This window comes from Natator depressus, chromosome 1 (assembly GCF_965152275.1).
Source record: "Natator depressus isolate rNatDep1 chromosome 1, rNatDep2.hap1, whole genome shotgun sequence".
In the NCBI taxonomy this organism is placed as follows: Eukaryota; Metazoa; Chordata; order Testudines; family Cheloniidae; genus Natator; species Natator depressus.
This window is the reverse complement of record NC_134234.1, coordinates 47,221,210-47,242,669: the sequence shown is the minus strand read 5'-3', so window position 1 is coordinate 47,242,669 and position 21,460 is coordinate 47,221,210. Positions and strand designations below refer to the sequence as shown.

The following is a 21,460-nucleotide window of genomic DNA, read 5'->3' as shown; positions in this document are numbered from 1 at the left end:
TACCCTGAGCTGGTCAGGACAGCTGAATTGCATTACCTGATACCAGTTACCCCCTTGCCCTCTGGCACTGGGATGCTCTTAAGGTGACAGTAAGGTAAGGAGTTGGGGGTTGGAGGGAGGTACATGCTCTGGGAGAGTTGGGCTAGTGATGGTGGGGGGAGGCAGGGGCCCCAGCAGAGTCAGAATGGAATTGCTGATACAAAATAACAGCAGGGACTAAGATCATGGGGAGGCCATGATACTATGCTGTGGTTCTCCATGCTAGATTCTTGCTCCTACCACTCGTGCTCCTGGCCCACCATGTTGACAGACCTTTGTCCTAGTAAAATGGAGCAGAGACGCCTTTAAATTCTACTTGTAGGGAAGAGTTCAAAAACCACTGTGGGGCTACGATTGGGATTAGAGACCAAGATAGTTATTAGCAGGTGTGGAGTTTTATCTCTGCCTGCTTTAAAACTTTAGTTTTGTCCCCTCCCGAATGGATTCTCTCCCACTCCCCATTTCACTGATGGTGCAGAATGGGAAGTATTCGCCTTCTGTGTGGAGAGTTGGGGAGCAGGGAGAAGTATGGAGGTGGGAAGGTGTTCCCCTTGCCTTCCCCTTAAGTCCCCTTCCCCCCCAATATAAAGTTGCTTCAGGGAAGAGCAGGAACTGGCTCAGCTGCAAACACTGGCAGATCAGGGAGAGGGAAGTAGAATGACACTCTCTAAGCACTCACAGCTGGTAATATAGCAGTCTGAGGTGCATGTGCACTACAGCCAGGAAACAGACCCAGGCTAATCAACCTTTGGAATAAGAAAAGAGGTAAACATTACTGAAATAACATGGATTGATCACATCTATTCTACCAGGGAATCATAAAAAGGGGCCAAATATGTTGAAAAGATGTCAAAGTAAATTTGACTTTTAGATTTCAAGTTACATCCCTTATCACCTGAAGTATCCATCAGATCATCTTATTTTTCAGGACAGGTGAACTGGTTCTGATTCATAGGCTTGGAGGTGAAGTTATTGTACTGTATTGGGAGGGATTTAGCTTTAAATACAGCTTCCTTTCCTTGTACTTATTAGAACCATCATGTCAATCTGTGGTGATGCCAACAGAAAAGAGAAAACTGTATGGTGCTTTGTGCCCTGTCAATCCACCGTTGTTTTTGAATTACCGTATGTTATTTTAGTGAGTGACTTATTTTATGAATGTGTCTTCCTAATTGCTGAGTAGTTCTTAGTATACGTTTTACTGCTTCAAATGTTGTATAGCACTGGCTGAAATTAAAATACGGGTGTTTTGTTTGCTATATAAGCAGATTCCACTTGGAGGATCTTCACATAAGAACACTACAATTTAGCATCATTTTGTTAACTTGCTTTAAACCGTGCATTTGCATTTGGGGTTATCAGCAGAAATAATTAATAAGATTAGGTGCAATGTATAAACTGTATCTCCCTTGCCGTTTACTGTGACAGCCATAATAGAAAGCAGTGTTACAACACTGTCAATATTTCATTGAAATCTATTTTCATTTGGGATTTTTTTTGTTGGCAAGCCTGACAAGGAAAATTAAACAGCAGCAGATTGGAGAGTCTTCATCCTTATTATAAATGATAAATCACAGGAAAATAGACAATAGCCAAATTTTACTTTTTAAAATGCCTAAAAATCCAAGATTTTTTAAGGGTTTAACTAGCCCCTGGACTTCTGGAAGGTTGTTTGTTTTTTAAATAGGAACATCCAGGGCCCCCAAAATACCCACTTCCCCCCTAATAATGGGACCCTAGAATCAGCCTTGATGTTGGTCTGTGCATAAAGTTGTGGCCCAGAACAAATTTACCATGGGACGGTGACATTTTCGGATGGCCTTCAATGCAGACAGGGAGCTAAGTCTAGATACGTGTGCTAGTGTAAGCAGCTGGTGCATAAAAGTATTTCATATCTAACTGGCCATCTGGTTTTTTTCAGGTTTTATCTCTTGGTAAATTTGGGTTTTAAAAAAATCAGGTGAAATAACAATAGCAATTTGAGAGGGGTTTTTTTCAGGCTAAAATTCTTTATTTTTCCCAGGAAATATTATCAGCTACATTAGGCCTCAGTGGTTATCATTTGTAGCCTATAGACTCCCAGACTGCAGATGGTATTTAGGGATGGAACAAGTTTGTTAAGCATCCTTTTATCTTAGAGTGAACAAACAAACCCATTGCTTAAAATGGGTATGAGATTAAGTCAAAAGGATAGTTTTGTAACCAATATATTGCCTAAGAGGAAACCAGTGCAACGAACAGGAGGCAAGAAGTGTATATAGAGATTCCTCAGAATTGTTAAACAAACACCCTAGGAAGTAGCTACAGATCCTTATCAGGGGAGGAAGCAAATAGAGTTACAATAGCTACAGAACACATTCCATGGCATACAGCAAACATGCATTAGAGTGCATTTAGTTATTCAGTGAACAGAACAGCATAACAAGAAACTCACCTATGTTTTTATCATATGTGGCCTTTGTTAAGATCATCTGATGTGAGAAGGATGTACCTTGGGATGCAAAGACAAGAGAAGCCCCAGAGTGCAGGAAAGACTTAATGGAGTCACAGCTATGGGACCTGGGAGAGGGTTACTGTGTCTCACTGCTCCACGTTCTGCCACTGGCTTCCCATAGAATTTCAAATCAAGTTTCAGGTCGTGGTTCTTATCTTCAAGGTGCTCCATGGTCAGGGCCCAAGGTATCTAAAAGATGGACTGAAGCTCTGAGATAAAGACCGTGTTCAACAACGTCCCTCCTCTGGCACAAGAGAACTCTCAATAATAAGGGTAAAGCTCATGTGTTGGAGACAGAAGTTTCTCAGTGGCTGGTCTGAGACTAGGGAATAAACTCCTCCGGGAACTAAAGACCATCACAAACCTTACCACCTTCTGCTCTAAGTACTGGGCACATTCCTTTGAACTTGCACATAGCAACATGCATATTAAAAAAAAAATCCTAAACCCCTACCAAACAAGAGGCTGAGAGAACAACCAACATGTGGCAGGTGTGTAGTCATGTTTCTTAATGCCCTACAGGAAGGCGCTCAGATACTACAGTGATGAACTTGGCATAAAAAGCTACATAGAACAGTATAGAATATTGGGATGGGGCCGGGGAGTGAACCATCTGACCACCTGCATGTGTGAGGGCATGATGGGAGGAGATAGAAGCAGCTGCCTCCACAGCCAAGAAGCTCCTTCAGGTGAGGGTTCCCACACCATGGAGTCCCAAAATGGAGAAGCCTAGTGCATTTTCCAGGAGATGAGGGAGTGGGCCAGTTAGCTGCTCCCTGCGAAGATTTTGGACTATGGTAAATGTGGTGCTGAGAAGGGGACTTAACAAACCCTTTCTGAAATTCAAGAAGTGTTTGGTTTGTGGGATGGGCATCAAGTAGATTCTTAGTCCCTAATATTTTCACTGAAGGGCATGAGCTTCTTTACAAATATTATGGATGATTCTCAGAGGCATGGACAGTGTCTGGCAAAGGGAGGGGCCCGTTCAGCAGAATCAAGTCAAATGTTGTCTTTGTAACAGACTGCAGCTCAGCCTGTCTTTACTTCAGATCACAGAGCTCAGCATTGGCAGTGCTGTTTCACCATCCCCAGCAGCCCTCAGCCCCCTTTCTGTGCTCCCTATGATTTCACTTCACTGGGGATTTCACTAACCAGAGGAATTCCACACGTTGAGCTGGAGGTGTAATTTCCAGCAGGAATAAACATACCTTGAATTGAGCTAGCACACTAACAAGAGAAGTGCAGCTCCAGCATCACAACCTGCAGCAGGGGCTAGCCACCCGGGTACGATCCTGTCCGAGATTCTAGCTAAGTGCTGGGGCAGCGAGCCCCTCCCCCAGCCCTGACTGCACTTCTATTTTTAGCATGCTAGCTTGATCAGAGGTAGCATGGGTGTGTCTACTTGATCTGGACGTTACACTGCCAGCTCAAAGTATAGACATATCCCAAGTTACAACCTGCCAATCTGCTCACCTGTAGCAGCTTTATCTTCAGGACCTGAGAGCAGGGCTTGAGGCAGGTATAGCTTTCACAGTCTGGAGGAGGGTGTGACCCTAGTATGACCTTGAGGCAGCCCTTCCTACAGCCAGAGGGCCTGACTCTCCTCTCACTTCTGCCAGTTTGACAGTCTAGCTCCACTGATTTCAGTGCAGTTACTCCTGATTTATATGGGTGTAAACGAAAGTAGGATCAGACTGATTTAGGGACTGTAAACCTCATGCACCAGAAACTCACACCCCCTGCTGCTTTCAAAGAGTTGCACAGGGCTTAATTTTTGGCAGGATGTTCCCATGAAAGGGGAGTCGGCCTGTTAAGATGTCAGGGATTTGGGCTCGAGGCTGCTCTAATTTACCAAAGGGGCTGAACTAGGTTTTATGCATGGCCAAGGACGGAGCCAACATCCATATGTCCAGATCTCTTTGTGTATTTTCTCCTTTCTCTCACTGCTCCCTGTTTGCTCATTTCACACCCTTTCCCCATCACTTTCTCCTACCCCTAGGTTTCCTCTCACTACTTTCTTTTTTTACCCTTTCACTCTTTCCCTGTTTCCTTCCTTCCTCCTCTTATTCCCTTGGTTTACTTTAAGGGTCTGATCTTTCAAGGTGCTCAGCACTTCCTGCAAACTAGTGAACACCCCAGCTCTCCCTGCAAGCTCAGTGTGACAGGAGGAAGCTGTCAGCACCTTGCAGGATTGGGCCCTTAACAAGGAGCAGCCGCTGTGATACAGTTGCTCTTCCTTTTTCTGCCAGCTTGGAAACCAGACCACTCACTTCCTCTTATTGAGGTTTCACTTGAAATCATTAGTCACGTACACACAAAGGAAACGGGGCTTTCCAAACTGCCTGTTCAGCACTAGGACAGGAAGCAGGGCTACATACATTCCGTGGCTGACACTCATTGGTGTGACAGAAAGAGACTGTGCCGTTAATGCCAGAAATACTCACCAAGGAAGCTAAACCAGCGAGGAGCCATGAGAATACTCATTCTTTCCCCCTTGCAGCTATATGATTTTCCATTTTAGAACCAGGCATTGAGCCTTGCTGGGCTAGGAATTGCTGCTTCTCTAGAGAAGCCTGGTACCTAATGAAGGCTCTGCTGCAAATGGATTCTCAGCAATGACACTCGCTGGGTTTGATTCAGAAGTGGGTGTGTTGTGCTTTCAGAAGTGACTTCTATAACGAAGAAAAATGTGGGGCTATGCAACCAGAATCAAGTGGATCTAGATTTGCTAGCAAGTCTTGAGAGGTTGCAGCGCCTAGCGTTGCTCTCTAGTTAGCCATTCCAGGAGCAGAGCTGAGTGGTTCTAGAGAGAACCCCACATCCATTCTTTCAGACTCAGAAGCACATGCTGCTCCATGGATGTGGAAGATCTTGCAGCACCCTTTCCACACAGCAGGCCTTGGATCCTGTTTCCATTTAAGTCAATGGCAAATATCCTCTGACTCTATTCGATGACAGCAGGGTTAGGTCCAGAGAAAATACTAAAAATGCTGAAACTCAAAACATTTAAGTCAGGATCAGCCAGGGAGATTTGAGAGCAGAGTTTCGCCCTAATTCTGCATTATTTCCAAAGGAGCTTAACAATAAACTGACAATTTCCAAAGACACTCACACAATAGAAGAAAACAAGATGGTGTGAAAGACTGTAATACTGACATAGAGAACCTAAAGATTTATTGGGATGCTGCAAACAACAACTCCAGCACACACAGGCAGGACTCAAACCTCCTACCACCACCCTGCGGCCCAGATCTGGTACAAGGACATACTAACAAAGAAGCCAGTTTAACACTAAGGTAATGATACAGCACCCTCTGTTGGTGGAGGCTCTGCTTACACTGATCCTCACAAGATGGTGAGGAGCAACAGGGCCAGAGAACGGTTCTAATTCTCCACACCATTACCTCAATGGAGTTATGCTCGCCTAAAAGTGGTGTAATCAGAGGTGAAAGTGGGTCGGTACAGGCCGGTACAGCATACCCGTAAGAAGTGGCAACCGGTACCGGCCCCTGCACAGCCCAAGGACCTTCCTTAAAGCCCCCGACCCTGCTCCCCAGGAGGAGCGCTGGGCAAGCGGGGCAGGGCAAGCCCCCATTCCCCAACCCAGCTCGCAGGCAGGAGCGCCATGGGGGTGGAGGTCTAGAGGGGGACTGCAAGCAGAAGGGGTGGGGAGGGGCCCCCACTTACTCTGGCCCAGGGCCCCACAAACCCCTACTCTGCGTCTGACTGCATCTGTGCTACTCATGCCAATCAATAGCCCTTGCTCCTGCTGTTGCAGAATCACTCTAAGGTAGTTTGACGCTTTGTTCATTATAGCTAGAACCCAACTCCTATGGATGCCTCAGCTGCTATTTGAAATCCACTTTTTCCTGTTTGAGGGAGATAAATTTGGCAGTGTAGGGAGTGGAGCCCATGGAAATGTATAATGCTGGAAAGCTTTTCCAGTTGTGCTGTAGGATTTCCAACACATTAATCCCCCTCTTTGGACATCTTTAAGAGCAATTCAAAATAATCCTTTAATGTAAGTACTTTCATATCTAATAAGAAAAAAGAAAAGGAGTACTTGTGGCACCTTAGAGACTAACCAGTTTATTTGAGCATGAGCTTTCGTGAGCTACAGCTCACTTCATCGGATGCATAGCATATTGTGGAAACTAGTTTCCACAATATGCTATGCATCCGATGAAGTGAGCTGTAGCTCACGAAAGCTCATGCTCAAATAAACTGGTTAGTCTCTAAGGTGCCACAAGTACTCCTTTTCTTTTTTCTTTTTACGAATACAGACTAACACGGCTGTTACTCTGAAACCTGTCATATCTAATAGTAACACAGAATATGGACACACAGACCTAAAATGCCTACTGGAGGTATTCATCCCCTCTCTGCTTTCATGTGCTACTACTTGATAATTAGCTTCAAGGACTCAGATAAGATGCTTGTGTATGACATTAAAATATGCTCAGTTGAATTTATTATAATTTCAAATGGTTTGCAGGCATCATGTTATATCGCAAATATAATGCAATGGACCCCTGACTAATTTGTTTATGTTTGCATAGTGCTTTGAAAACATAAATCAACATGGAAGGGCCAAGTACATAAACACACTCTCCCCTGATAGCCTAGCTTGACACTACCCAAATCATCAATAATAACTTAGGCCTTTACAATGTATGACGCACACCCAGAATGAGGAACATGAGAAAAACAGCTGTAGTGTAACATGAAATAATAGGTGGGGCTATTTCTTTACACATAAAGTCTTTAGTGGCTGCAATATCCAGGCTCAGGAGTCTCTGTGTCAATATGTTGCACAGTATTGAAAACGAGGTCTTGTGTGGCGTAGCAGGAAATCTGAGTCTCACATGAGATCGATCTGTTATACTGGGGAATAGCTGTGAGGGATGGCCCTACCTCCCTTCCAAAAAGTACCCAAAGCTGTGGTTAAAATGTAGCAATGCCAAAAATAGATGCTTGGAATCTGTGGTTATAGTCAGAATGTATACTATGTAAAAATGGCACCTTTTTACTGAGTAGATCTGGGGCCACATTCCATGCTCCTGTCATGCAGCCAGCCATGGGAGGGTCACCCCAGGAAAAAGAAGGAAAGAATTAATATCTGGGTACAAAAAGAGATGTAGGAGAAGAGGTGAAACTACAGGGCTAAATTAATCCAGGGGCCCCAGCAGCAAAGAATCCTCTAAGGGGCAGTTTTTTGACAAAGCTGCTCCACTTCCCCTCTCCTGCTAAACATGAGTGGCGCTGGGCAGGGAGGGATCATATGTAGGCCAGCCAAGATGCACTGGTTCAGCCCATCCCCATAGCAGCTTTTCGCAGTGGGGTTCCTAAGCCCTGGATGTAATTGAAACCATCCACAAAGCAGCAACAAGGGAATATGTGGCTGGTGTTTTCTGAGGGCTTGTCTACATTACCTGCTGGATCCACGGGCAGTGATCGATCCAGTGGGGGTCGATTTATTGCATCTAGTCTAGATGTGATAAATTGACCGCCGAGCGCTCTCCCGTCCACTCGGGTACTCCACCTGGGTGAGAGACACAGGCGGAGTTGACAGGAGAGCGTCAGGCATCGATTTACCGCAGTGAAGACGCCACGGTAAGTAGATCTAGGTATGTTGACTTCAGCTATGTTATTCACATAGCTGAAGTTGTGTAACTTAGATCGATCGCTTCACCTCCCAGTGTAGACCAAGCCTGAGACACTGTCAAAAAAAAAAATCCGATCAGAGAGCCGTGTAATTTTTTAGGCTAGCGTACTATTGTTACAAGTGACACCTAAGATTCCTACAACTAAAGGAAGGACATTAGAGAAAAAATAGTCCCTCTCTTTATTTCAGTTGTGTATTTGACAGAGCTTTGTGTATAGTCAGTTTCATTGTTTTCTCTATATATTTTGTTAGGCCCTGCTCCAGAAAATACTTAAGCAATATGTAGCTTTACTCATCGCCAGAGTAGTCCTATTGACTTCAACTATTTACTTGCTGGATTTGTTCCAATGCACCAAACTGTAAAATATTTGCAAGATTGAGGTCTTCGTTTCTCCTGCTGTTTGTGTGGCTTTTTAAACCGCAACAGGGAGAGAAAAACAGGTTAAAAAATTAGAAAAATGTGGTTTCAAAACCACAACAATTGGTAGGGTTGCGCCTAGTCAGGTAACTGAAATTACTTTAAACTAATTGTTTTTTTATGGACTAGATTTCAAGTTGATTGTGTCTCTTTCCACTAATCACAGTGCTATAAAGACTTCCCCTGCATTTACTTTTACCAAGCAGATTGTTCACAGAATGTTTTCTTGGCCTAACTAATGAAACAAGCATCAAGTATTTAAATTAATCATTCTAAAAAGACTTTAAGGAATTTCCCTCCTTTCAGTTGTTACTTTTCTTTCCAGGGTTTTTGTGATGCATTTTACATCATGGGGCTTGGTCTGCACTGGCACTTTGCAGCGCTGCAACTTTCTCACTCTGGGGTGTGAAAACACCCCCCCCCCCCCCGAGCGCAGCAAGTTTCAGCGCTGTAAAGCGCCAGCATAGACAGTGCACCAGCGCTGGGAGCCGTGGTCCCAGCACTGGGAGCTACGCCCCTCTTGGAGGTGGGTTTTTTAGAGCGCTGGGAGACCATACAAGCCACGTTAAAGCACTGCCACAGTGTAGACTAGCCTTAACTCATTCAGAGGAGAGGGTTGAAGACCATCAATAAGGGCTAGTCTACACTGGCAACGTTAAAGCGCTGCTGCAAGAATGCTCTGTGGGCTGGGATATAAATTCAGGACTTCATACTCGTCTCAATCCTTACCAGATTTCTCAGTCATGTCACTGGGAGGTTTGCACAGGGATTAATGGGTGAATACAGCCATTATGTAGTGACTACTCTTTTATTTATTATTTATTCAGTCTCTTATTGTCATGCTTAATACTCTGTGTAAACATAGGCCTCTACTATTTCTGCCTTTTGTTTCTCTTCCTTCCCCATCTTCCTTTCTCTCCCTTTTTCTGTCTTTGTGAATCTCTTCAGTCCTTCCCTTTATATTTGCTTCCCTGCAGCAACTTCCAATTCCCACCCCTGTGCCTGTTCCATTCCCCAAAATGATCAGAAATGATACTGGTAATAATGAAGTGTCTTCACTGTCCTTTAGAGTTGCCTCAAGACTGAGATCAAGAGGGTAAGGGTGGTTTACCCGTCTGAATCACTGCTTCAGGTGGTCTGGACTCCAGCAGACACCATGACATTAGTGTGCATGTTCTCCATGCTTGGTAGAGTCACCCTGCAGCCCTAGGGGCCTAGAAAGGTGCTTTTCTTTTTTATAAGAAAGCTTCCGCACAAGCTGAGTTCCAGTGTAGCCACATGTAATGCTAAAACCTTGTGTACTGTTTGCCCCTTCAGAGCCACACTTGTAACCACAGCTGTGCCAGAATCCAATTACCTGCGGCCTGTCCTCCCTCTCTGTCCTTCTGGAGTATTGTGACTCACTCACTAATCATTTCATCTGAATGAACACCCACCTCACTATTTTCTGGACCAGTATGTATGTACTTTTAAAAACATCTCAATTTTTACATTTCTAAAGAGTTGTAAAGCATTCTGCTATCTCTAAAACCATCCATTCGCTTATCCCAAGTCACAGTTGCTGTAAATGCTGTGTGCCTCAGATGTGAGGGAAAGGACAGGGACATGGACAGTGTATTGTTACTATGCTTCCGGCATGCACAAAAGAAAAAAACAAGGACATCAATTTTCTCTTCCAAACAGCAAAGCAGATCTGTACTGAATACACAAATCTCATGGCCATCTTTGGAAAGAAAAAACTCAGAATGAAAACTGTCAACATGAGGAATTAGAGCACAGGATTAGGAGACAGGACATGACAGTTGTTCTCTGTTTGGGATTATGTCACTGATTTACTCTCTGCCTCAGTTTACCCATCTGTGAAATAAGGATACTGATTCATAAACATTTTTAAAAGCATGCTTGCACCTCTGGATGAAAAATGCTACATAACTGCAAAGCAATATTTCTGCATTGCCATCGTTTGCTAAACACTTCCTGTAGGATTGGACAGGCCTCAGTTTCCGTACAGCCTGTCTCTCCTTATTCAGCATGTCTCCACGATTTTGAAATGTGTATCCACACTGCAGTATGGATAAATCAGATTGGAGAGAAGGCGTGTTAAGTGCTTCATATCTATAAAGGACAAATTCCTTGCCTAAGGAAGTAGTAATTTATTTCTTAAATTCCTGACTGGGTGTGTGTGAGACACAAAGCCTCAGCAGGGTTTCAAAGACCCAGACGAAGAGTGTAATTGCCATAGAGTGAGCAAACAACAATGCCGATCGCCAAGGGCCCTGGGGCGGTGTGATACCGTGGAGAGAGGAGGGAATTTCCTGACTTTCCCTGCAAGTGACTGGCGCTGCCGGAAAGCTGCACGGACGCCGCTAATCGCCCGGGGGTGGCTGGCTGAGACACGCGTACCCCGCAGGGCTCGGTATTTCCCCGCCTGCCGGTAAAGACGCGGCAGCGGGGCCCGCACTGCGCGAGCAGCTCTCGGGGCAGGGGAGTTTCCCCGCAGTACCCGGGGCTGTCCCCACCGGCAGCGGAGTGTCGCTTGGAGTCGCCCCCCTCCGGCTGCTCCGCTCCCCCAGACCATTGCGCCCTCCTGGCCCTGCGCCCCATTGTCTTGCCGGGCCCCGTTCTCCCCCCATGGGCCCCCTCTGTTGCCCTGGCGCCCCCTGCTTCTCCCTCCCCCGGGCTCCCCGCAGGAGCACTTCCAGCGCTTCCCCCCGCCCAGCCGGCGCCAGCTCCCAGCATCACTCAGCGCTCGCGCGGCTCTCCCAGCTGGGGCGCCTCTTATTACCCCTCGCGCAGAACCTTTCTCCACCCAAGTCTCTGTGGCGCAATCGGTTAGCGCGTTCGGCTGTTAACCGAAAGGTTGGTGGTTCGAGCCCACCCAGGGACGGCGCGTGTTTTACTCCCGCGGGGGGGCTGGTGAGACGACGGAATCAGGGGTCGGACCCTGCGCAGCGGGTTGCACGGGCCGGGCGCTTGTGCTCCCGCCGGGACACTTTTTACTGCAGAGGCTGGGATCGCAGCCAAGTGCTCTGGGGGCCCGCAGAGCACAGGCCAGGCATTGCCCCGCTGCCGGCGGCCTCTCTCCTGCGCTCCCCGCACGCACCGCGCTGGCTCCGGGGCGCGGGGGCCGCGCGATCAGTGCGCAGGTGGGGCAGGCAGCCGGTGCAAACCCGAGCCCCGGAGCCCCCCCCGCGCCTCGCGCCTCGGCCCTCGCGCGCCCCCTGAGCAGCCGCGGGGCAGAGTTCGCCTAACAGCCAAAGCTGCCGGTCCGGCGCGCCACGCGGCGCGAGCCCGCTCGCTGGGTCACGCGCCACCCGCACGGGGCGCGGCGCGGGGGCCGCTCGGGGAGCAGGAAGCCCATAGATGCGGCCATTGCATTAGGTGTGAAGCTGGAGAAGCTGTTCCTGGGCACCCCGGCAAACTCTGTGGCAAAGGAAAAGAAGCCCTGGGACACCACGTAGCTTCTACGTCCGGCACCGAACGAACCTACGCGCCGGACGGTGAATAACAGACACTCAGGCATGTGTAACCTATAATAGAGACCACCCGACCGTTAAAAACAAGTCGGGTTTCCGTAGTGTAGTGGTTATCACGTTCGCCTAACACGCGAAAGGTCCCCGGTTCGAAACCGGGCGGAAACAGGCCGCCGTCCATTTTTCTAATTCCCTTCCTGCATTTTTAGTCTTAGAACAGACCACACCCTGAAATTCTGCTTTGAATTCTGTCAATGATGAGTTAAATAATACGGAAGCTCTGTCTAAGTTACAGCCCCCAGTTCCTTACCCTGTCAGCTGCTCTTATAAATTAACATTTTTGTTAGGCGTGGGGAAAGTGTTCATGAAGCCTTTTATAGGGGCTAAAGGTTATCTACTACTCTAAAATAATCTGAACGTGGCCCATAGAGTGCAATCCTTTGTTCCGGATTTGTCATTCCACAAGCTGTCACACAAAAACCAGGCAGTGTGAACCCGATTTTAAAAGGAATGAAGTCGAGTTATTTAGTATGAATTGTAGGGTTTTTCCAAATGGCATCAAGCAGCAAAGAGACTTTAGCACAAAAGTGACCCGGTCGTGCATCAAGTTTTCCCAGTGCCCGTGGCCCAGTGTTGTCGATCAGCCCGTAACAGTGGCATAGGCCGCTCAGCGTTTATAGGCATTGGGTTTCTTTGTCGTTACTTGGACAATCACTGATTTTGTTTAAGCAAAATGTTGAAATGCAGCATAGTGTATCGGTTGCACAACCAGCTTTGCTGGAATCCAAAACATGTAACTTTCCCCGTAGATGACCATGATTAAAATAGGGGAGAAAAATGTTCTTTTTAATTACTTTGTTAAAAGTCGTTTTAAAAACAGCTGAGGTTGAAATGGTACTAATATGGGTATCCTTTTTAAAAAGACAAAGCAAATACCAGCTCTACAGTCCGACCACGGTGCTTGGCATAATTTTCTCCAGTTGATTAATCTCTGCGGTGGAGGCAATGCTGCTCAGCTACATCCCAGGAGCCCAATATAATGGAATTACCTAACCAGATAATTGCTCTTGCATATTTTGAATTTGCCTGCCTCCAGGCTGTGAACTTTCACTTAAAAAAATTAAATCTCTGCTCTTATCATTAGGAAGATAACACTCACAAGAAGAAATTCGTGTAAACTTAAGTAGTGATGTCCGCCTGACTCAGCAGACATTTTGGGATAAGAGCCTTCAGAGAGAGAAATTGTCTCCCTAGCAGCAATTGTGTTTTTACTTCAAAGCCTAATGTCAGTATCGACCATTTTATGGTGATTATTTCACCAGATTCCCAGCTAATTAACTTAATTCTGGCTGGGTGTAGTGAAAGATACTGGAACTGAGGACAAAGGGAAAGATTGTTGCTACTGTATTACAGTGTACTGGGGTGGGATATGAAAAACTAAAACTTTTTCTTAAATTTAAAGTCATCGCTGCAGGAGGAAGAGACAGAGAACCAAAAACATTAGCTATTTCCAGGGTGCCAAAATCCACAGTTTACTTCCATTTATTTTGCGTACTGAGAACCCCAATTGTTCTCTTCTTCCCCTCCCCCAAACCCACAGCACTGGCTACCTGAACAGAGAATTGAAAATTTGGAGATAAAAAATAAGTTGAATTTAATACAAAAACACACACAAAAGGATGCTGTACTGGCTAGGGGAGAAGAAAAGTAGAGTAGTAGGAAGAATTGATACATACAGTATTGACAACCACACAGATTCTACAATTATGAGTCAGGTGGGTCCCCCAACATCATGAGATTGGCTTAAGTAGATATTTTCAATGTTGGGTTCTTTTAGTCTTCTGACATTTGAGCCTTTAGGTTACATTTGGGTCACGTTTTCCAGCTTTCTCTGAAAGCATGAGCACTGGAAAGGCACTTTCTTAAAAGATGAAAACTGAGAGTCTCCCCAAACCCCATGATTCCACAAACCAGTGCTTTAAGAAAAACACCCACTCTCACAATAAAACTGCAAGAGATGGCAACATGTTGTATGTTCCTATATAGTGTTAAATTTATGTTTTGCTCCCCTCTCCCATTCTTCTTACACTGCTAAGATGGGGGCAGGATTCTATCCCTCTCCTCACCCTACCCTGGGGCACCGTGCAAGGCCTATTGCCTCAGAATTTTCACAACCATTAAGCCATTCCCTAAGGAGAAGTGGGATTAGTAAATTTATCGTGGGCCTCTCACTAGAGCAGGAAGGGAATTACACTGGGGCAGTTATTCAAAGCAGCCCCACTTGCACTACTAGCACTAGCCTTCTGGGTATAACCCAGTGCACCTAGAATAACATCCAGCCTGTCTCAAGCCATCAAGGCAAGGGGGTAAATTGGGGGTCACCTGCCTCCATCAAAGCCAGTGAGTAAAATCCTGCTCTTTTATGTTCCCTCCCTATCACCCCTCCTCCTCATGTCCACCCCTTGGAACCTGCTATACGCACATGTATTGACCAGTCTCCGTACCCCACACTGGATAGTTTGAAAAAGTTAAATGTGTATGAAAACCATGGAATGAGCTTGTTACACACACTGCAGACTTAAGCAACCTTGTGATCTTGTTAAACATCCTCTCTTAGCGTGTTGTATCTCATGTTCAAACATAACTTGTAAACTCTTCGGAGCAGGGACTGAGTCTTAGTTTACTTTAAAACCCCTTGTATGCTTTTGCAGTGCTTAATTTGTAATGAAAGAGGTGCTGGGTCTCAAGCAATTTTTTTACATTCATAACGGATGCAGCAAGCCCAGAGGTACCAGGGCTCAGCCCTGGCAAAAATTAAGCACTGTAGAATTTATGGAACTGTATATGTAATAATCTGCTTGGAAGGTAACCCGCTGTGCCCTTCTGGCAAACTGATTTACATTAGGAATAGTGGCTAAGAGAATAGGGCCAGAGAGAAAATGACTTTATAGTCTGTGAGTTAGGGTACATAGCTGGGAAGTGGGGGATCCCAGATCCGGTCCCCCTGCTCCCTTATTTAATTATTTATACCCAGTTGATTAGCTTCCCCAGAAGAGATTGAGATAGTCCCACATCACAATATCCCAGTGGTTAGAGCACTCTCTTGAGAGTGGGGAGATAGCTGTTCAAATCTTTTTCCCCCCGGGCAGAGGGTGAAATTGAACTTGCGTCTCCCACATCCCAGGCGAGTGCTCTAACCATTGGGCTAAAAACATAAGGCTGGAAGTGCTATGAGTGGTTTAGTGTGGAATGAGGCAGATGCTTTCCTCGTTCTCACAAGAAACAACTTATGGGTGCCTAAACCACCTCTTTGAGAGGGATTGCCAGCTGTGGATGACAAGTAGTCTGGGCTTAGGCTAGGAGTAAGCAAAATACAGCCCGTGGGCCAGATCCGGCCCATCTATCAATCATTTCTGTCCAGCCCAGCAGGCTTTTTGGCTGCCCCTCGCGATCTCAGGGCCGCCGCTCAGGCAGGCTGCGTGCCTGCTGTGGCCACATACCGCTCTCGGAAGCAGCCAGCTGCTGCTGGCACGTCTCTGTGCGCCCCTGGCAGGGGAGGCGGCTCCTTGCGCTGCCCCCACCCCCAGCACCATCCTCACAGCTCCCACTGGCCGGTTTCTGTGCCAGCAGCAACCATCCACAGCCACTTGCAGGAGGGGCATGGGGCCATGTCATGCAGGCAGCCTGCCTGAGCCCTGCCGTGAGCCGCCTGTGGTCAGTGCCTCCCAGCCAGAGCCTGCACCTCCTCCTCCACCCAAACCCCCGCCCCAGGTCAGAACCCCCTCCTGCACCCAAACTCCCTCCCAGACCCTGCACCCTAATCCTCTGCCTCAGCCCGGAGCCCCCCCCTGCACCAAACTCCCTCCCAGAGCCCACACCCCTCACCCTCTCCTGTACCCCAACACTTTGCACCAGCCTGGAGCTCCCTCCTGCACCCAACCCCCATTAATAGAGTAGAAATGTGTAGCCCATGATGACTTACCAAAATTCATAGAGTGACCCCTCTGCAAAAATTATGGCCCACCCCTGGCTTAGGCACTTAACTCCATGAGAGAGGCAGGTCTTAAAGTACACCCCCTCTCACTCTCAGCACCATCTCCCGTGAGTAGGTTAGGTAGCTCCCCACCTAGCCCGTTGGCTTTTGTGCAGTGCATTCTAAAGCACCTCTCTCCCCCCCTTCAGGCTGTGGGGACTGCACTGTTGCTCCTGTGAGTTTCTAGGAGCCTAACTTTTAAGCAATGCAATGCTCACCCTAGCACGGCCGAGATCCCTTTGTGGATCTGGGCCTGACAAATCCCAGACAGAAAATGTTGGTCCTGAAGGGTGTCATATGGGGAGAACCACATTTGCTCCAAATTCTCCAACCATGAACATTATTCATTGTTCCACATAGAGCATTAAGTGCTTCTGTACAAAAGATGGCTAGTCATCTCAGCTTCACAGGGATTGTTTTATGCCCACCTAATACAGTTGAAGCTGCTTTGGAAGAACGTGGTGCCTGCGCTAACAATCAAATGGCCCTCAACTGCAGAAAACTAGAACTCTTTGTTTTGTCTGTATTTTAAAACTAATCTGAAACAAAAAGGAATGCAGCAACGACTGGACACTAAGGGGATGGAGTTCGGGGGTAGAGGGGAAGGTAGGGAAGAGAATAAGTTCTCATCCTCTAGTGGAAAATCTGGCTGCAGGGAGTAAAATAAATACATAGAACAGGTTTGTTAAGGCAGCTTACCCATGCTTCGGTTTAGGAAAAATTGTCTACTATAATGTTGGCCAGCACTTTTGGGAAGATGAGGTTAAAATGGCTCTATGAACTTGACTTTGCCCCTTGGCTATAATTTAGTTTTATATGTTTCTGTGTTTAATCCTGCTACTTTTAATTATTCTTTTATACCCTTCATAATTCCTTTCCTGTATTGTTTACACCCTTGCACATAGACAGTTATACCTCTGCATTGTCTTTTAGAGAAACTACACCTTATTTACTAATACAACACCCTCTTTACTAACCACTCCAGTGGTGGTTAGTACCATTTTTCTCAACAGTGCAAATCTCAGACAGATTAACACTGCACCAGGTATATTCATGCTACTTTACATTTAAAGTCATTGGTGCTTGTTTTTTCCTTATCCCAACACATTAGTAAAGATACGTAAAACCAAGGAGAAGCTCAGGTCCTTGGCAAGAACTGACTTTTGGTTAAAAGAAACAGCCCCTGCATGAAGTGCTACTTTGATGTACATAGCCATATTTGTTACAGAACCAGTTTGACACAGAGTCTGTTCAAGGTTGCTGGACTGATTTTTCAAAGGCTGCATAGAACTGGCCCAAGCTATCCAAGACCATCTCTCTTTTGGTAGCCATGTCTTGTAACGAGAGTTACATTCCACTGTAACTACAGGGAATACAGGGAGGCTTGAAATAACAGGAGACAGATTCAGAGTATGCAACTCTGGCAGTTGAAATATGAATGGCCGTTAATGTCACAGCACAACTCACCGTCACACAGGCTTTTGCACAACAGTACCCTCATGGTCATTCTTATATGTCCAAAACCAACCACATCAGCCTTTTAAGAGCGTGGAAAGAGAAATATCATTATGGTCTTTTACTTGGGGGAGAGGCCATGAGAAGCTGGGTGGATAGATAGAAATGGAGTACCAAGGGATAATTCCGGAAAAAAGTCAAGTTTTTCTCATTAAAAATGACTAAATTCATAAGAACAACAATAATGAAATCAAATAATCCTCATTTCTTTCGCTTCTGCTTTAAGGGCTTGACTACACACACAGTTTTACTGCTTTAACTGTACTCGGTTAAAGTGGTACAACCCCCTATTATAGATGCAGTTATACAACTGTAATACTGCTTAGAGCAGCATAGCCTATTCTAAAAAGGAAGGGAAAGGAAATAAGTTATACTTGTGCCAAATACACCCATGTTCACATCTTACACACTGTTGTAATAATCTTTGTACAAGGTATGCCTTGTAAGTTATCATTTGAAAACTCAGTTTGCTGGTCAGTACTGTACTGGTAAAATGCGTGTGGCAATATTATATTTGGAGTTTAAGATTCCCTCACATGATGTTAACACACATTCCAAGCCTCGCAGCCCAGCCCAGGCAGAAGTCCGGTCTGTCCTAAACCATGGAAGCAACATGTGCTTGCCTTAATTTGTATGTAAGCAAAATTATTAAGCAGGGAGAGAAAACAAAGGAAGTTCAAACAGGTGAGAAAAAAAAACAAGAATCCAGCAGGGAATATTTTTCCACATAGACTCTTTGTCTCCTGGATCTCAGCTGGAAATGTGTTTTCAAGAGGGGGCTATAAAACTAGAACTATAAAAAAGAGGGACAAACACCCCAAGGTACTCCTCTCTCTACCCCTGCCCTTCTCAGTCTCTGCACCTGAAGAGACAAAGGAAGCAGCTGCTGGACCCTGGGGGGGGGGGGGGGGGGGGGGAGAAATGGGTCCTGGCCTGAAGAGTTTGGTCATAAGACTGCTGAAAGCATGTGGTGAGAAAACTTTACTTTGAATCTAATATTTCATCTTTAATTTTTCTTATGACCATTTCTAATTTTTATGCCACATTACTTCTATTCACTTAAAATCTCTCAAAACAATAAAACAAGTTTATTAACTATATCTAATCCAGTGTGTTCAAGTTAAGGTGTCTGGGTAACTCCATTTGGAGTAACAAATCATGTGCATATTATTCCCTGAAATGAATAATGGCCTTATTCATGTGCAGTGTTCATCTGTCTGTGACTTGCACTGTTGAGAAAAATGGTACTAACCACCGCTGGAGTGGTTAGTAAATAGGGTGTTGTATTAGCAATGCAGGACATACATTTATGGGGGGAAATCTGGGAGTGGATTGGTGTAAGCTGTGGTAGTCTTTAAGGTTGGTAAGAGCAAAGGTGGGGCTGGCTGCAGCACACACACAAGTGACTTACATGCTGGAGGCTGTTTGTGAGCAGTCCAGTTTGGAGGCTACAGCAGCAAGGCATTGTAAAGGGCACCCCAGGTTACATGGCAGGGGTGACCCCGCTACTCACTGGTCTGGATTGTACCCTAATACGTCACATACTGGTATAAAGTTGCCTTATACTAATAACTGTCCACAATGTAATTATTTTGGTGAGGGATGGGTTGTTTTTTTTTTTTTTTTTTTTTTTTTAAAAGAAAAGCTCTACCACTATAAAACCTGTGCAGACCATTAACGTTTGTAATTTTAGTGTACTGTGTTCATTCATCTTCCTTCTTTAGAGTAGAATGAGTAATATCTCTAGATCTAATAGAAAAGGCAGTGAAACAGAATAGTCTGAAACCATTGAAACAAAACCTTTTTGTGTTTTAGTACAGCCAAATGAAAAGTTATACATTTAGGAACAAGGAAAGCAGGCCATATCTGCTCACTGAGAAACATGAAAAGGATTTAGGGGTCATAGCAGACAAGGAACTCAATGTAAGCTGCCACTGTAATGCAAAAAGTGCTAACACAATGCTAAGATGTATAAATAGGAGTAGTGAGGTGTAGGAGCATGAGGTGATTCTACCTCTGTATACAGCACTGGCAAGATATTTACAGATGATACTGGAAGAATGCAAACAGTTCTGGTGTCAGCATTTCAACAAGTACACTGAAAAGTTGGGGGGTGCATTAAAGAGCCACAAAAAAGATTTGAGGACTGGAGAAAATGCTTTACACTAAGGAGACTTAAAAGAGCTCAATGTTTAGCTTGGCATTCAAATCACCTCTCAATCTTTTTCCTTTATAAGTACCCTGATGGGGGAAAAATACCAGGTACTAAAGGGCTCCTTAATCTAGTGGAGAAAGGCAAAACAAGAACCAATGGCTGAAAGCTGAAGTCAGCAAATTCACATTAGACACAACATAACAGTGAGGGTGATGAACATTGGAACAACATGCCATGGGAAGTAGGATAGATTATCTCTCTTGATAGAAACTGGATGCCTTTCTGGAAAACATACTTTAGCCAAACAGGTTATTCTTTAGTCAAACAAAAATTACTGGGCTCAATACAGGGGTAACTTGGTAAAATTTAAGGGCCTGAGATACTCTAGTCTGAGCTCCTGTATACCAAATGGTCCCTTCTTGCCTTAAATGCTATGAACCTGGTTCAGGAATACAATGAATGTCGTATTTAGGGTACTACTTGTCACGGAGTCCCCGGGCGATGCTCTGGAACTGCTCCCTACGAAGCCAGTCAGGACTCTGGTGAAGTCTCCTCTCTGTGAGCAGACTGTCTTCAGGGCAAAAAGCTCACACAGCCTCCACCTTCCTGTGTTTGACCTTGGAGCCTTCAGCATCCTCTGCCCCTCCGTGCGCTTCCCATAGCAGCAAGTCTGCCCAGGCGGGGTCCTGGGGAAGCCAAAGGGTCCTGCACCCCAACTTCACAGTCAGACGTGACTCTTAGCCAGCCAGTAAAACAGAAGGTTTATCAGAGGACAGGAACATGATCTAAAACAGAGCTTGTAGGTACAGAGAACAAATCCCCTCAGCTGGGTCCATTTTGGGGGGCAGTGAGCCAGACAACCACGTCTGCACTTCACTCCACATCCCCAGCCAGCCCCAACCCAACTCATCCTCCAGCCCCTCCTCCTCTCGATTTTGTCCCTTTCCCGGGCCAGGAGGTCACCTGATTCCTTTGTTCTCCAACCCTTTAGCTATTACCTTGCAGGGGGGAAGGTCCCAAGCCATCAGTTGCCAGGAGACAGTGTGTCAGCCATTTATGTACACTGGCCCTTTGCTCTGCAACAATTACACCCCCTTATCCCACCGAGAGACTTAAGAAATGCATGGGGAAACTGAGGCACCCCTACAATATTCAGAGGAAACATTAACAGCCTCACTTCGTCAAACTACTAAAAAAGCAGTATTATTTTTTGTTTTTCATGTCTGAAAAACATACAGTTGACCAAATTAGGGAATGGAATAGCCTCAGTTCAGTGAGAGAGAATGTATGACTCCCATCAGTGGCAACAAACTCACTCACGAGATCCAACTGTGAAAAGTCAGTGATGAGAGAAATGATTCCTCATTTAAAAGGTAATTCCTTAGACAGCATAATTATCTGGTAAGTAGATTTGCAGAAGTGAATTTTTTTTTTTTAATATTAACTTACAAGGATATTTTAAGTGTTATATACAACCATTAAAATTTGATGCCATATGTTAAATGTTATTTGGTGCTGCAAATTCATGGCCAAACCCTAAGTAAGGTGTGCACTGTTATGCTCTTGTTTACCCAGAAGGTAAGCCCTAAGATGCGCCATCACTTTATAAGAGGAAGTCTCTGCTTTCAAATCCCTCTTTCAAGCTGAATTTGAGTAGCATTTACACAG

General features: G+C 45.5%; 2 non-coding genes across 2 annotated transcripts; both read left to right on the top strand.

Annotated features, from left to right (window-relative positions):
- The first annotated feature begins 11,429 nt into the window (after positions 1-11,429).
- Positions 11,430-11,503, top strand: TRNAN-GUU (transfer RNA asparagine (anticodon GUU)). The gene has a single exon. It is a non-coding gene; the product is annotated as a tRNA-Asn (tRNA).
- A 681-nt stretch (positions 11,504-12,184) lies between these two features.
- TRNAV-AAC (transfer RNA valine (anticodon AAC)) lies at positions 12,185-12,257 on the top strand. Its single transcript has one exon. It is a non-coding gene; the product is annotated as a tRNA-Val (tRNA).
- The last annotated feature ends 9,203 nt before the right edge of the window (positions 12,258-21,460 follow it).